The 16,832-nt window shown below is 41.6% G+C and overlaps 1 pseudogene; it reads left to right on the top strand.

Moving 5' to 3' along the window:
- Positions 1-4,612: 4,612 nt before the first annotated feature.
- Positions 4,613-16,335, top strand: LOC101964940 (TBC1 domain family member 20 pseudogene; annotated as a pseudogene).
- The last annotated feature ends 497 nt before the right edge of the window (positions 16,336-16,832 follow it).

Genomic DNA, 16,832 nt, shown 5'->3' with positions numbered 1-16,832 from the left:
AGATAAAGATTTGTTAGTTTTGTAATTTACCTCAGTGTTTCCAAAGCCCTGTCATTTCACTATTAATGCTCAGGGTCCAACTCTTTATAGTTGAAGACTCTAAGGTCTGCAGGAAGCCATCCATAAAGTGCAAGGGGAACTTTTTTCAGCATTGGAGCCAGTGAGAGGGTAGGGCTAGTACTGGAACTTCCTGCAGCAGTCCCACTGGGTAAGATCTCCCAAATACAAGTGAACTCCCCCTCAGCTCTGCTAATGGTCTCATGCAGCACTGGAGATCTAGGAACCCAGCAGCTTACCTGCCCCCCACCTCTATCCTGGTGAAGAGCTTTCCATAGAATTTCTTTGATGTGTTCTGGTATAAATAAGGCAAGCATGGGCTACCTTTTGTTTCAGAGCTGGTGGGTGGGGCAGCATCTATGTGTTCTGTCTTTATTTCATGGTATCTCTCAGTTACCCCATCCCCATCCATCTGTGGGGTGAACCCATTCCCTCACCTTGGTTAAGATTAGTCAATTACCTGCTACAGATTTAAGCCTAGAAAAACCTAGGAGGCTAGTGGGCAATATACCTCATCTTATAAAAAGACTCATGGAATGATAGCATCAAAGATCTAGATTCCTATGGAGAATGCGGCTATAATATACTTGAATGTGAAAATTTTTACTTCAGAATCACATTGGAATTTCCTTGTACCTAGGATTACCATAGTTCAAGAACTGACAAATTGCTTGAGGCCCAAGCTGTTTTCAGTCAAGGCTGTCATTTTAAACACTTTCACATATAATTTTACTGACAATCTTTACTGATAATCATGGTTGATTAGATGATTATAGGGAAGTATAATATGAAGCCAGGAGTCAAGAATTGTGATTAAGGACTAGAGGACAGTATGTGGCTTCATTTTTTCCACAGTTATACATGCAGAAGGTGAAGTTGTTAGCTGTGGCAGAGATCTTTAAAACAAACCCCATTGATTTAAGAGTCCACACTATTAGTGTTGTTGGAGAATGTTATCAGATAAACATAATTCATGTTCCTCTTCAAGATTATCAATGGAAAAAGGACAGTCCATTCTGAAAGCCTACTTCATGATAGTATCTACAGAAGACTTGAATGAAGCTATATAAGATCAGAGTAATGGGATTGTTCCACGATGAACATTCAGTGTGAAATACCCAGAGGTCCAAGATGCACACTATAAAAGACATTTCTATGTCTTCAGAAGTTTACATATTTCTTCAGGGACAATTTTCTCTTCTTAGGAGATGACTCCAGGAGGGCAGTCCTCAAGGGCAGTCCAAGGTAGATGCTTATCTTGAAGGGTGGCTTATCTTGAAGGGTGGCTATAAGCGAATGTGTTGATGTGTGAAGGAGGGATAACTATGGAGATTCATTTGACAGGATGCTTCCATAGCTTTCCCTGTGACCACATCTCCAGTTTCTGAAGGATTCTTTATCCTAAAGAAAACACTGCCACTTGAATATACACTAGTCAGTATTAAATATCTAATAGTTTCAAATACACCTGGATTCTGCAATTGGATAATAGCTTTCCTAGCTCAACTCAATTAGTCCATTTTAGACCAGTTGACATCCTTGTGACAGATTTAAATTTGGCTGCATTTCAGGAGGGAAACATTTTGTATTTCTAATATCTGGCCGAGAAATTTTTAGACCCAGAAGATGTGAGATGGCCGATTCTCCGGCATGTTAAAATAAGGACTCAACCTGAGGATTTACATATTGTCACGTTAGCTCACGAGGCAGATGTTTGCTTGCCAACATTTCCATTAAAGAAATCAAATCAACAGGTTCAGGGTACCTAGATAATAGGTAAGTCACAAGTATCAGCCGAGTCCTCAGGTAAATTAAGTAATCATGAGTAGGAATGTTAAAGAATCTTTGAGGAAAGCTAGCAGTAGGTCCAGGAAAGACTAAGACAGGTACTGAGTTTATTTTTCCAGAAGCTTCAGGTATGGTTAATGCTATCAATGGACACAAGATGATGTCTGTCAGACTGGCTAAGAGCCTTGAGGTGATGGAGACGTTTTTGGATTTTGAAAAAGCTCGTCTTATCCCCATTCCTCACCTAACCCATGGTCCACATTGATAGTAGTGGAACAACCTGTCACATAGCTATTTCTTTAATCTGAGAAGATTGAGAGGAAGGGTAGGGAAGGAGGAACTATTTTATGGAGAAGGAAATAAGGGGCTAACCACAGGCCAAGGAGATTCTTTTTGTGGTACTGGGGAATTGAACCCAGGGGCACTGTCACCGAGATGCTATCTCATCCCCTTCTCCCTTTGAAGAACTGAGAGTCTCATCAAGTTGCCTAGTATGGCCTCAAACTAGCAATCCTGCCTCAGCCTTTTGGATAACTGGAATTACATGCTTGTCCTATTGCAGATAAGACCCGAGTTTGCTGCAGTTCATATTAGGTTTTTTTTTGAAGGACTTTGAACAGCTGCATACTAAGACCAGGAGCCAACCCACTGGCTTGAACATTTACTTTTGATTTATAGGATCTTATGGAATCCTTTCCAACCAGGTATGGATTGCTTAGTCAATGAGTTAGGATTCTGAAAGTGAGGTTTTTAAGTTGAAACTGGACAGGGGTCCAAGAAGGTCAGTCCAAATAGAAGATAAACATGAAGAGCCAGCCTGGGCCGAGTTGAGCTTACCTCGAAAAGAAATTTCAGGATGTGTCAGAAGACACCGCACTAGAGAAAAGTTTAGCCTAAAGACAAGCGAGTGCACAAAAGGCAGAGTGTGGATACCCAAAGCAAGTGGGATGCATGTTAACTGAAAGTACAAGCATAGACTTATAAGTTTAGTAAGAAAAAAAAATGTGGGGCCCAAAGTGGCCTAGTTGTACCAGAACTTTGTCTGGACAAAGACAATATTTCAGATTATTTTCCTTTCTATATGCACCAGCAGTTAAGTTACTTCTCTACAGGCACCTAGTAGTTGTCTTTAAAGGTTCATGTGTTTGAAGTTTAAAGTTCTGTGGTAAATAACCTATAAAGTCTTCCATTCACTTATCGGTTTATAAATTTACATTTAAAACTTGGAATTGGCTAGACTCTAGAAACCCAGAAAGTGAAGTTCAAAATTAGTGATTTTTCACTTATTTACCAGGTGGAGTGATACTGTTGTGTCAATTTGGACTTTGATGGACTTTTGCCCTAACTTAGGACAGGCTTCAGTTATTAGCTTCTTCAGTGATCATCAAGTTAAGGTCACATTCTAGAGAAGTCCATGGGTAATGGTGATCAACATGGGATTAGAGAAACATGATTGTGAGCCAAGTTGGGGCAGTAGCTATTCAAAAACCAGAGCTGGTACATTTGGCCAAGGCCATCACTGCTCGATTTTTGCCTACTTTTGCTTCTTTCTACAGGATGTTCCTTAATCATAATGCACAAGGGACTTAACATCCTGCACAACAGTTACTGTGAGAGCTTGGAGAGCACACATTAAGTTCTAACACCTTCTGACCATTTGATAAGGACCTCATCCCTGGTGTAGAGAACCCCTAGTAGCAGTTCCATGTAAGCTTAGCTGTCACTTTTTGTATTGGGATGTGGTATTGAAGGAAAGGATTGTGTTAGTATAAGCCATTTGTAGAATACAAAAGATACAAACGATGTACAAATAAGGTTAATGAAATTGCCATGTGGTTTTTCCATTAGATATTCATAATCCTAGGTCCGGGTGTTCACACTTGGGACACATGAATGCATTTTGAGGAAGTACCTGGCAAAGCCTGGTGATGAAAGCCTATTAGTGATTCATCCAGTCTTTCCCAAGGAAACCTATGGCCATTTGTTTTCTGGCATATAATTACCTGAACATTTGAGGAGTGTTTATTCTGAGCCTCAGATAGCATTGACATACAGAAATCTGAAGATTCATTATGGCTTCCAGTGGGGGAAGAGAACCAGGTAGTGAATTTTAAGCTCATGGGGGATATAGTGTATAGCCAGTTCATGATTGATCCTTTGGTGCCGAGATGCATCATGCCCACGTTCTGCTTCCCTGAATGTATGATCAGTAGATATACGACTACTCAGAATCTTGACCTATGGCTGAGGGGTAGTGCAGGAAGCCATCCAGATATATGGGGACCTTCTGTTTGGCATGGAAGCCAGGGAAGAATAGGCCTGGCATTGGGAACTTTCTATGGTCTCCCATGGCAATAAATTGCCTAATGCATGCGACTTTTCTCACTGCTCTGCTAGGAAGGTTCCTCATAGTAACAGAGGAGCATAACCCATTAGGAACTGAACACCCCACCTTTAACTTTTAGAAAGTGATGCTATATACAATCTTTGTCATATAAAGCAGGAATGGGCTCCATTGTCAGAAGCTCAGTGTGGTCAGCTTTATCATCTTGCCCTCGCATTTAGAAAAACTACTCCATTTTCTCCTGCTGCTCTGGTTTTCTTAGCTTATTCCCAGCCCATTCCACTGAGGGGAATCCCATTCCCACTGCCCATGTGGGATGTGGGTGGTAGGGTGGGGATGGAAGGCCAAGAGAAAGGCTGAAGTTTTCCTTTCCAGGACAGGTTGGTTGAAGTTTTGAAGGGGATGAAGTTGGTGATACTTAAAATGACTGAGGATGCAGAGATAGGAATTGTTCATGATGGGAACAACTCCTATGTGGAGCCTGAAAAAGCTAGATGGATCTTGGGTAAAAGGTTGGAACTACCAAGTTTGGCCAGTTAGCAGTCCCAATTAAATTGTTTGCTCTGATGTCTATTAAAGCCAACAGCATCATGTGGTATGCATCTATTTAGCAAGTACTTTGTCATCCATATACTCAGAAGATTGTCTATAAACCTTTTCCCTTCAGATGAGGTAAAGAGTTTTCCCCCAGGGAAAGCTCACTTTGTCACAAAATAGTATGAGTAGTACAGAGCAGAACACATCAGGGGATTAAGATGTCCACCAAGTGCCCATTAGACAACTGAGCATTGAAATGTAATGAGTTGATGTCATTGAGGCTCATACTCTAGAGCAATGGAATATACACTAGTGCCCAAGTTTGGTTGGCAGATGGATCTGCTTAGGGTACAAGCAAGTACAAAGTGATATTAACTGCAGAACAACCCTGTTTAAGGATAAGCTTGAAAGACATTTGGGTATGGATTCAGGTAGAGAATGTGGTTGTCAGTTGTGTGATGAAAACTCATTTGTCAGTATATATACTGATGGGCAGCCAAAAGTGACTTGGCTGGTCAGTGGCCTGAAATGGAAAAATTGATGACCTGTGACAAGTTGATGTGAAGTAGATGCACATGGATGGCTGTATGGAAGTAAACTCAAGTGTCTTCATGGTACATGGTAACACTCGTCTCCCAGGAAAGATGCACTAAACCAAGTAGATGCTATGTTAATATCCTGGCAATGTTCAGCTGTTTGAAATAGCCCTCCCATTTCCCATCTTTAAATAGTCAAAAGAACAGTATGGCCAGAATGAGTAAGATGACTACCAGTTACTAAATGTGGATTTAAGTCTATCAATGTCCATGGTATTGCCATTGTGCTCATAAAGGCTGGGGCACCGAGAAGTCTGTTGAAGACTCAGCTAGGAGCCATAGGTGCCAGGTATTCCCTATACAAATGAAAAGGACAGCCTAATATGTAGTAGCTATGTCTGAACACAAGTATGCCATTGGCCAGAGAACATGGTAGAAATTTGATAAGTCAAATAGAAGCTGGGATTACGCTGCTCTCCAGATGAGCTCAGGTTCAGGATGTAAATGGATTTCACTAGAATGTGCTAAGGATAGCAAGGACTTGGAGGGGTACTAGAGCAGTGCTTAAGCAAAACTTTACAGCTTCAGGAAGTGGGACATGAAAAAAAAGGCATAACACACAAATCCAACTCACCATAACAGCTTTTTATCTTTGTATATTTGTTGATCCTCTTAGGGACACCTAACCCTGTCATGACTCATTGGTACCTGAGGTACGAGATGCCTGCTAGAACCTCTCCCCTCGTGTTCAGAAAGTCATTTTTGCATGTTAAATCCTGTTGCACATAGGATGCCATTTCACAACTATTGGGTAAAGACAACTAGTGGTGTCTGACATCTCCAGACTTATCTAGGAGCACCATTTTAGTATTCTGCGCTCTACCCGAGTCTAGAGAGTTGAGTGGAGCTCCGTCTGGGAGTTATATACTGAAGCTGCAGAAGAGTATTGTCCTGAAGCTTTAGGTCAGTACTTCAAGATATCATAAGGAGTGATATGATGGCATTTGCTGGTAATGGATGAACTGGAGAATATCATGCTAAGTAAAATAAACCAGATCCCCCACTCCTCCCCCCCCAAAATGGTGAGATACTCTCATGTAGTTTGCAGAGGGAAAAGAGATGAAAAAGATTGTTCTTTTGTTTTAAACCTGCTGGCTTTTGGATTAGAGAGTCTACCTGGCTCCCCATCCTTCATACTTGGACAGGGACTACAATATCAGCTGTCCTGGCTCTTCAGCTCGATATCTGCAGTTCTGAGGTCTTAGCCTCCATAGTTATGGGAGCCATTTCCTTGTAATAGGTCTTTCTACAGGCATCTCATTGTTTATCTGAAAAACTGATAGAGAAACAGCATGTAACTCCTTTCACTGCATGTCCACAGAGTCCCGTTTTCCAAGTCCCTTCCCTAGATTTCTTAATCAAGGTTCTATAACCCAGAATTCCCTACCAATTTGTGGGCTTAGCAACTCTATTTCCTTTTCTTTCTTCAAAGAGACCACATGTTTGGTGGCAAGGGAAGGGGGAGACACATTACTCAGTTTCTTAGAGAAAAGGCAACAGGCATGAGGTTTATGGCATCTACATGCTATGGTCAGAACATCTGTATGTCAGGATATCTGTCAACGTTAAGTTCAGTAGTTTGAGCAACTTGTTCTAGGTGGTGACACATTTGAGGTGATTGGCAGAGCCCTCATGACTGGTAGTAGTCACCTTGTAAAAGGTGCCCCAGAGAATCTTTCTCTAAAGGAAGTCTATGAACAAGAAGATCCTATCTAAGCCAGAAATTGGGCTCTCACAATCTCATCTGTCTTGATCTTAGGTTTCCCAGCCTCCAGAACTAAGAAATAAATTTTCTATTTATAAGCTATCCAGTTTGATTCCAGCAGTCCAAATGAAGTGACATGCCTGCTCTGGAAATCTTATTCCCATGTAGTGTTTCCTCAGTTTTCATTTCTCCCTTTGAGCCTGTGACTTTAGACTTAACCCCCCCCCCCCATTGAGTTCAAGTACCTATAGTCCGAGTTTTTCCTGCCAAGGTGCTTTGACATGGACTTCTTACAATTGGGATATTACTCATTAAGTAGTTCAACACAAGCCTGACAAGACAGAGTCTCCAAAGTAGGTATCTGTAGTGTTGAGAAATTCTTTGCCTCAATAAGCTCTACATTTAACGGGCCTAGAGAGCCCAGAGTTTTGCTGATCAGGTAGCTCTCAACAATACTAGCTTCTGAAGTCTCCAGCTAACAGTGATCAGTATTTATAGATTAAAAGTAATAGAAAACCTAGTTTGCTATAGCTTAGTACACTGGTTATAAAGCTAGGTTACAGCTGAAGTCAGTTAACTGGCTACAGACTTTTCTGCAGTAATAGCAGAGCCACCGATTAAGTTATGGTTAAACTGTTGATTTGGTTTATTTGGCTTGGTGCAGTTCATGGCCTCCCAGGTTTAATAAGAGTGTTCCCACAGCATCTTTAGACAAGTGAATGGATAAAATTGCAGCCAAATGGTAAAACACGAGTGCAACGCTATCTAGATGACTCCTAAATGCCTTTGCTCATAGCTGGGCTTTCTGGAAGGGATTTAGAGATTGGTACACATCCTAAGGATACATGTGTGTGACCATGTAATTCACAATTGGAAGATAGCCCTGGTCTATAAATTAGGCTAATATCCTGGGGTCATCTCCCAAAGCTACACACAGAATGTTTATAGCATTATGATCAGGACAAATTTTGAAGGGCTGTAGTTAAGGTATAACCAAGGGACCAGTTACTCTCCAACCTTTCAGGACAAAGGATATTCTGGGAGAAGTCTGGCATCAGAAACCCTTCTAGGCCCTAGACTTGGTGGGAAGCCACATTTCCCCAGAGCTTTGAGTCCCACGTGGAAAACAGTTTAGGAACTTCAGAGGCTTAGGAATTGACAGATGGCAGTAATTTTTTGCCAACAGATCTTAGGTTGTAGTCAGTCAGTGTTGTATTTTCAGTGTTTCATTTCATAGACAATGAAACCCTAAGGAGCAGGGAGGTTGAGAGGTTTCAAAGGACACTGGCAACTACTTGAATCAAGACCAGAGTCTGACATCAGCATCCATTTAAGAATTGAAAATAGGCAGATGGTGGCTTTAGGTGACACATTTGAGGTGATTGGTAGAGCCCTCATGACTGGTAGTAGTCACTTTGTGACTGAGACGCTGCCTTGGACTGGTTTAGAGTATGTAATAGAGACCTAAAGCCACCATCTGCCTATTTTCAATCCAAGGCGATACTGGACTGAGCAGATACTAGCTAGCTTCGTGGGAAAACCACCACCTGCTTCCCCTCTGTAGGTTATGATCCTTTGGCCCCAGAATTAAAGATCCCTTTGTAGAAAAATATTGGCTTTTCCCCTTTAATTCAGGAATCAATATGATTCCCTTTAAGGGCAGTAGGATGAAGGATTAAAGCGTTTCTTCCCATACTGCTCTCCACAGGGGAGTAGACATGTCCCTTCACAATAACGGAGATCATGAAGCATTCGTCAAGCAGTAGAAGCTAGCAGGAATAGAGCTCTCCTACTGTTTGTGGATTCAGAACTAGAGGTCAATAGTTATGATTTCGGGTTAAAAAACGGTTTTAAAAGGAACCCAATTCAATCCTAAAACTCCCTTTTTGGGCCAAGATGAGGAAGCATTCTGAAACATTAGGCAGCCAATGACAGGGTGGGTGACTTTACAAGAGGTCCTTCGTTAGTGGCATGTTTAAAGTTGTCAAGTCAGATAGCGATTTAAAACATACAGTTGGTCTTCATTATAGACAAGATCATAAGATTTTCTAAGAAACTAGTCTAAACCACACAGCATCTGGAAGACTAGTGGACAGCTTTCACAAGCCATCCACTGTTCCCCCACCCTGCCCCACTAACAGACCTATTGATTTTACCATCTCCATAAAGAGCTTGGGATAAGGCAGCCAGTAGTAAGTGTGCTTAGAACAAGTACAAAGGGTAATATTCCCGTTTTAGTTCAGTGTAGCCTGAAACCAAGCATATTGGAAAGCAGGCTAGAAATGAATTCATTAGAGCTCGCACTGTAGTCGCTAGTCCGGACTATGGGAGTTATGTATCACCATGGATAAGCCTTCAATATAGTATGTATGTTCAGCAAGTCCAGACTTCCCCTATTCCTAGGAGGGACTGCTTCCACTCAGGAGGAGCGATTCTTGATTTTCAAGTCTCCAGGAATTAGTATGTTTTAGGATCTTCAGTGATAGAAGATAACAGTGAGATCTAGAGTTAACTTTCCATGCTCTTAGGAGCGAGCGCCCCAACCTGGGCAGCTTCTGCAAACCCAAATAGCATAAGTAGAGGTCTGCTTCCAAACATGCAGAACTCACTCACCTTAGCTGAGAGGTGAGCCTTTATAAAATAACTTTGAAAGGGACCTTCACCCGATCTGAGTAATTAGCTGGAAAGAATCATTAAGGAATGCAGATCTGGTGAGTTACCAGCCTTCAGTTCCTCTGGGATAAACTATCCCAAAATACGAGCAAAGTAATGTTAAGAAGCTAGAAGACTTCCACTGGAATTTAGTGTCGCACATCAGCTGCTTGAAGTACTTTGAGACAGCAGCTCCTGTTTCTTAGCTAGATCCCTGAGGGGCATGCTTGTAGCTACAGACACCTGTGGCACTCCAGTGTAAGTTTTGCTGAGCCTGGAAGGCCTTTCTTAGTTTTCCCTGCTGTAAGTCTTTCCTCAGCTTATGATCCAGGTTTTGACTACCTTTCCACAAAGGGTATGGTTGCTACTGCTTGTCACCACATGACCCAATTCTACCAGTGAGTGGTTGATCAGGTATAACTTTCTCATCCAAGTTAAAGCCTGTGTTAAAAAACCCGGTAAGGACATCTTAGTTTCCTCACGAGTCAACCTAAAAGGTCTTCTCCCCACTGGATCAAGATAAACTTGTCAGAAGCAGGCACAGGTGGACCAGTTTCATTAGTGATGAGAAGCATCTGTGATCTTCTGAATTAACGACATAGCTCGTCCCTTAATCAGGATGAGGGAAGAAAAATTTGAAATCCTCAGATAGGAAAACTGTATGGGAAGTGTACTTAGAGCTCACTCACCAAGTGTCTCAATGCATTTTATAGCTTCTACTACCTGCATCATTCCTTAGGAATAGCACACAGGAGAATTTCTAAAGTAATTGCCAGCCTATTGGCTCAATTCCATCCCCTAGTCCATATACACTTCAGGGATCTTGTTGCTTAGACATTAGGTTAACCAAGGACCTCTTAGTTGTAGGCTGTGGAATATTAGTAGAAAAACTTGTTACAAGATGGGTAATGAAGTATATTCTTGAAGGCAATGTCTGCAGGTTGCACATAAATATGAAAAGGAACTTATGGTTCCACACGGAAATCGTGACTTGGTTTCAAAGCTAGGTTATAATGGTTGCATAGAGTTTCAGAGACAGTAAAGGTCCCCCCAAACAAGCAACTGAGTCAGAAGAGTCTCAGGACTGAGAAGGTTAGTATAGGCTAAAGGGGTCATATAGGCGTACTACTGAAAGAGAGACAACTGTTTGAAATGCAAAGGAGGGACAGCAATGGCGGATATGAGGAATATAAGGCCACTAGGGATAATGTATTTCTATTCCCCAGTAACTTCCTTGGGGCCTGCCTCAGATGTTTGACTTAGGAAATTGAGAACAAAAGAGATAGCAGCCCTCCATCCTCCCTTGCAAAAGGGATTCAGGATAGTTTTTAAAGGGTAAGCCAGCTACACAAGGTCCTTTTAGATCCTTCCATTGGAAGGAATGATAAGAATTAGAAACACCCTTCCTAATCAGAGGAGAGTTAGTGCGCCATCCCAGCCCTTTTGTGAGGCCATCTTTAAGTACTGATGTTTCAAGTCTGGGTTTTCTAGCAGCCCCAGGAAAGGGAGTGGGGACGGAAGGAACAAGCTTAGCCTGACTGAAGTTATAGCTTCCACTATTTCATTAGTCCAAAGTTTATTTTTTTCCCCTTCTAGTTCAGCACCAAGTTTCATCTTTGTTAGCCAAAGAATGTTGAGCCCCTTGCCCAAGTCTCCGAATTCTTAAGCACCTCCTGTAATTGAGAGGGAGGAAACAATACAAGACTAATCCTAGGTGGTTATTTTTTTGCCTTTCTTCCAGCTAGACAGCAGGAAATTCGTTCTTTGAAGGAATAGAAACAGAAAAGTAGACAGGGTGTGGGGAAGAGCCCACAGAAAACAGAAACTTCGAGAAACCCCGACTGCCCGGCTCCAGGCCCCACACAAACTCCTCAGATCCGATCCTCCCTCAGCCACCAGCTTAAAGACTGGATGCGGGCCTGAGGCTGACTTAAGTAGAAGGCGGGAGAATGCGATTGGTCAGAGTTGAAGTCCCAATTGGGTGGAGCCCCTGAACCTCCAGAATCCAATCAAATCTGGAAAAGTCACAGCTGAGGGATGGTGCTGAAAGTTAAATTGAGAGACCCTGAGTGTGTCCACCTGTAACTTGTAGCGAGATACATTAATTCACTCTCCCAACATTTAAAATCAGGATTCACCAGGAAAAAAAAAAGTTGCAACTACCAGATATGGGTTAGAATCTTAAATGACAGTAAAGAAAATGAACTCTGAAAGTTGTGAAATGTATATCACTCCATGTGAAAAGTAAGATCTTCCTCTATATTTTTAAAAGAAGGAAATGCTAAGTCGTATCACTTTCCATGTGAACAGAAACCATTGACAGCTCTCTTTTCCAGGCTCTCTTTTACCAATCCCAATCCTCTCCTTCCAGAATCATGTCAGGGCAAAACAAGATAGTGGAACTAGAACAGTTTAGTTACTTTGTGTTCTCAAATGTCCACTGGTTGGCCACAACTTGATATCAGTACCTGTTTGTCATGTCTTAGAATTTTTCTCAATCTATCCTTACTCTTGGCTTTGAGCTTAGAAAGAAAAGATGAAATATCTAATTGGTACAATTATTGTTTTTCCCTTGGTGAAACAACCTTAGGAAAAGAATGCATATGCTGCCAGGAGAATATTCATGTTTATGAATCATCTTTCCAGCCTCTGTGCTGGCAGCATCATCTGAAATATGTTAGAAATGTAAATAATTATTAGGCTCCACTAAAGAACTTTTGAACCACAAACTCTTACGACAGGGTTCAGATTTAGCAATTTACCCATGATTTAGCAAGCCGTCTGGTATTGCATGCTAGAATTGGCACACTGTATTCCAATTAACTCAGAATATTTGGGGCCGTACTGTTTTTGTAGACATCAGATGTTGCTATTGTAAAAGTCTCAATTCACAGCCAAGGTTGGGAGCAACTCCCTTATTTAGTCACAGGTTCAGTTGTCATCTCTGCAAACTGAAGGTGATTCTCAAATCTTTACTCCAGGCCTCTCTCATCACTCTCAGGCCACTATAGCCTACTGACTTTGGGAGACCTCACAGTCAATATTTTTAGAGAACTAATTACAGTGATGGCAAAGGATCAACAATTTGACATCCTTATGTGATCCCTCTGAGGTAGCTGTTTTTTATAACCCTTCTACAGGCAAAGAACTGAGGATTTGCTCAAAATTAGGCACTAATAAGTGGCAAAGCCCAGATTCAGAACAATTTAGAAACTTCTAAAAACAACAGAAAGATAGGTTTCACACAAGGCACAGAAAATCTTGAAAGGAGGGTATCATAGAGCAGGGGAAAAATTCTATATTTGGGGGAACAAGGTAGAGATGCTTTTCTGATGTATCCAGAAAAGTCCTCTTCTGTGAACCTCCATTTCCCCAGTATATGATAAGGCTTTTAAACTCTATCAAACTTAAGGTTACTGCTACAAGCATTCTTTTCTTTCAAGATTCTAGTGACAAAAGGAGCAGGCAAGCAATTCCAGCATTACTAGTTCAATGAATTATTTATTCAATAAATGATAAGTGGGCACTCAAGTATCTCTTGTGTATCAAAAATAGGTACAGACAAAAAGTTTATTGAGAATGAAGTCCTTGCTATAGAAAAATCCAGATGCTTGTGAAAAACAAGCATGGCTCGCGATGAGTAATTAATTACCCATCTGTAACCCCTCCACGCATACTTACCTTGTAGATCTGTGTTCTTGGTATCATTGCTATTCTGTCTACTCACCTGAGCCCTTTCTTTACCAAGTGTCTTCTCCCCAGCTGTGATGAGTCAGGGGTTAAAAAGGGAATGAGCTTTGGAAACCCTTTTCTCATTACTTTCTATAAGTGGTGCCTCCAGATGAGACTCCTGGGTTTTTTAGAATTCTGTTTCTGCAGTACAGATTTCCTCTTTGCATGGGTGCTGCTGTCTTCTTTGCCCTCTTTTTTTTTGGTTACATTTTAAAATTTGTTCTTTTTAGTTATACATGACAGTTGAATGTATTTTGACATAGTATACATAAACAGCTTCACCCTCTTCTCTGGCACCCTCTCATGGGGTCTGAAGGTCGTGAAGCTGAGCCTAGTAGAAGTTCTTGCTTTAGTCTCTCAGTCTGAGTTTTGGACCTAGAGAAAACCACAGAGGTGCAGGACTGGTAGACTGGTTGTCACAGCTGCCCCCTCAGGGGTCTGTGACTCTTTCCCCATGATAGCTGCTGTTATTTGAATGTCTATGTTCCTATCCAAATTCACATGGAAACGTGATTCCCAGTGTGACAGTATTAAGAGGTAGGGTTGTAAGGAGGCTATGAGTTCCCGAAGACTCTGCCTCTGTGAATGGATTAAGCCAGTGTCAAAGGGCCCTATTTGCCTTTTTCTCCCTCTACCCTTTGAGGACACAGCATTCAAGGTGTGATCTTAGAAGCAGAGGCCAGGCCCTTGCCAGATACTGAACCTACTGGTCCTTTTATCTTGGACTTCCCAGACTTCCAAACTGTAACAAATAAATTTCTGTCCTTAAAAATTGGGTGCAGTGACACATACTCATAATCCTGGCAATTCAGGAGGCTGAGACAAGAGGATCACAAGTTCAAGGTCAGCTTCAGCAACTTAGTAAGATCTTGTCTCAAAATTAAATGAAAAAGGACTAGGGATATAACTCAGTGGAAAGGCACCCCTGGGTTCAATCCCCATTACAAAAAAAAATTCTGTCATGTATAATTTTATCCTCCTTTCAGGTATTTTATTATGGCAGCACAGGTGGACTAAGATAATAAAAGCTTCTTACTGCCTGAGCCACATTTGCACCCTATCTTTTTATCCTTAACCTATTGTTATCTTCTTACCTTTCCCTGGGATTATTTTTACTAGTTTACACTCTGAGATTCTCCTCTCTACTATGAGGAAATTGAATTTTCCTCTCAAGAAAGATATGTTATCAAGCTGACAAGTTAGTAAGACCTACATCATAGTAAAACTGCTATACACATTCCATATAGCAATTGAACTCCTGGGTATTTATATAAGAGAAATGAAAACATATCCATTCAATGATTTCATAAAAAATGGTCATGATTTTACCATAATTGCCAAAAACTGAAGTAACCTACTTAGGCCTTAATGGCTGAGTGGATAAGAAAAATTGTGATGATAATCTTACTGACATTATATTGAGGAAAAGAAATCAGATACAAAAATTACTTACGATTTTGTTTAGATGAATTTTGAAAACAAGTAAAATTATTTATGGGGATGGTTGCCTTTGCACGGAGCTGGATATAAAATGGGACAAATAAATTTTCTTTGGTAGAAATATTCTGTATTTTCACTGGGATGGTAGTATTTGGCTATAAACCCTATTAAACCTCCTTAACCTGAACAGCTAATATCTGCACATTTCAATATGTGTCAAAAGTCTATTTTAAGAAAAAAATTACAATATTTAATGCTAACAAACACTGTGGGTGCAGCATCCTGTAGCCAGTCTGTCTCCATAGGCTTCACCACTAGCCCAAGCTCAGGCTGGGGGCGCTGCCCCCAGGGCATGACCCTTGGCTGGGCAGGGGTACAGCCCTAACTCCAGTTGCTGGATCTGTGGCACCCAGAAGGCAGATTTTAATGCCCAAAGGAAAAAGTGCCAGAGATATATCAGGCTCTGAATGGTGATCCCACTGATGTGGCTGCCCTCAGACACATGGTTATCAGCGAAGGAGATCTCCAAACTGATGAGATCAGTGTGGCCCAAGCTCCCCAATGTCAATATGAATGACACCTCTTATATCAGGGAAGAACCTAGGGCAGATAAGTAAGAACCACCAACAAGTGCTGTTGGACATCAGGCAGTCTTTAGGGCGGTTCCTTCCTGGCATGCCAGATGAACAGAGAGAGGCTCCAGGAAGAACTCATTGACATCCTCCTCCTCAGTTGCACAACTACCAGGGCTACCATGACATTGTGATCATGTTTCTGCTGGTGGTAGGCTGGCAAAATCCCTGGTAGAAAAATTGTCTCCCCATCACCTCAGGGATTTCATGGATCCCATAATGGACAACACCAGGCCCATTGTAAACTACCTGTTGCCCATCCTAGACCAGGTGAACCCAGAGCTCCATGACTTCATGCAGAGTGCTGCGGTGGGGACCATCTTTGTCCTTTGCAGGCTCATCACCTGCTTTGGACACGTTCTGTCTGACTTCAGGCATGTCCTGTGGTTATTTCTTCCTGGCCTGCCATCTGCTGATGCCCATTTACTTTTTATCTGTGATTGTGTTGTATTGTGAGCAGCAAGTTCTGGACTGTGACTGTGACATGGCCTCACGGACCCCAGATCCCTCAGGACCTGTCCTATGGGACTCTAATCAGTAGAGCAGAGGACCTCTTTGTTCACTTTTCCCCTTCTGAACTTGCCCAGCAGCAGGTCTAGAGAAGGAAGCATCTACCTTCAAAGACTTTCAGCTGGTATCAGCCCAACAGAGGACGATATGGTGCTGCCACAGTGGTTTTGGGGACTTCTGGGACCTGAGACTTGAACAAAGATGTCTGACCAAACCAAGGACCAATCACTCTGTGAAACTGGTAGTGATGGTGCTGATGGTGGCCCTAGGAGCAGCACACTAGTGGTGGTGAAAAGTGCCCTGAAGTGGTCCCCAAAGTTTCAGCTGCAGTTGTTCCCCTGAAGCCCCAGAGCCACTTTCTCTCATGGTGCACATGGTCTTGCCCTTTTTCCAGAAGGATTGGGATGGTGGAGTTTCCTTGACTTAAAAGGGTTTCTGTCAAAAAAAAAAATGTTAACAAGCGTAAAAATAGTCGTAAGGAAAGGGTAATAATATATAAACAAAAGTGTAAATGAAAAAAAAGATCATCAGTTACTAATTTTTGAAGCTGAAGGGGCAATGAGTAGTTGACAGTCCTTACACACTACTCTGTTTTTATGTGTCAACATATGACATGTTAGTATGTCCTATATTTTATCTGCTGAAAAGTTTCATAATTAAAAGGAAGATAAGTAATATAAACAGTTTCACAGTTTCGAAAAAAGGTAATGAAGTGAAAAGGTGAGGAAAATGAATTTGGATTAAAAAACTGAAAGTGACATAATTAAGTGGAATATGTGAAACTTGAATAACTCTTAGTTCAAAAAAGTAAAGCAAAGGGCTGGGGATGTGGCTCAAGC

This window comes from Ictidomys tridecemlineatus, chromosome 4 (assembly GCF_052094955.1).
Source record: "Ictidomys tridecemlineatus isolate mIctTri1 chromosome 4, mIctTri1.hap1, whole genome shotgun sequence".
Classification (NCBI taxonomy): domain Eukaryota; kingdom Metazoa; phylum Chordata; class Mammalia; order Rodentia; family Sciuridae; genus Ictidomys; species Ictidomys tridecemlineatus.
Note: the sequence above shows the minus strand (reverse complement) of the source record. Positions and strands in the feature narration are given on the sequence as shown.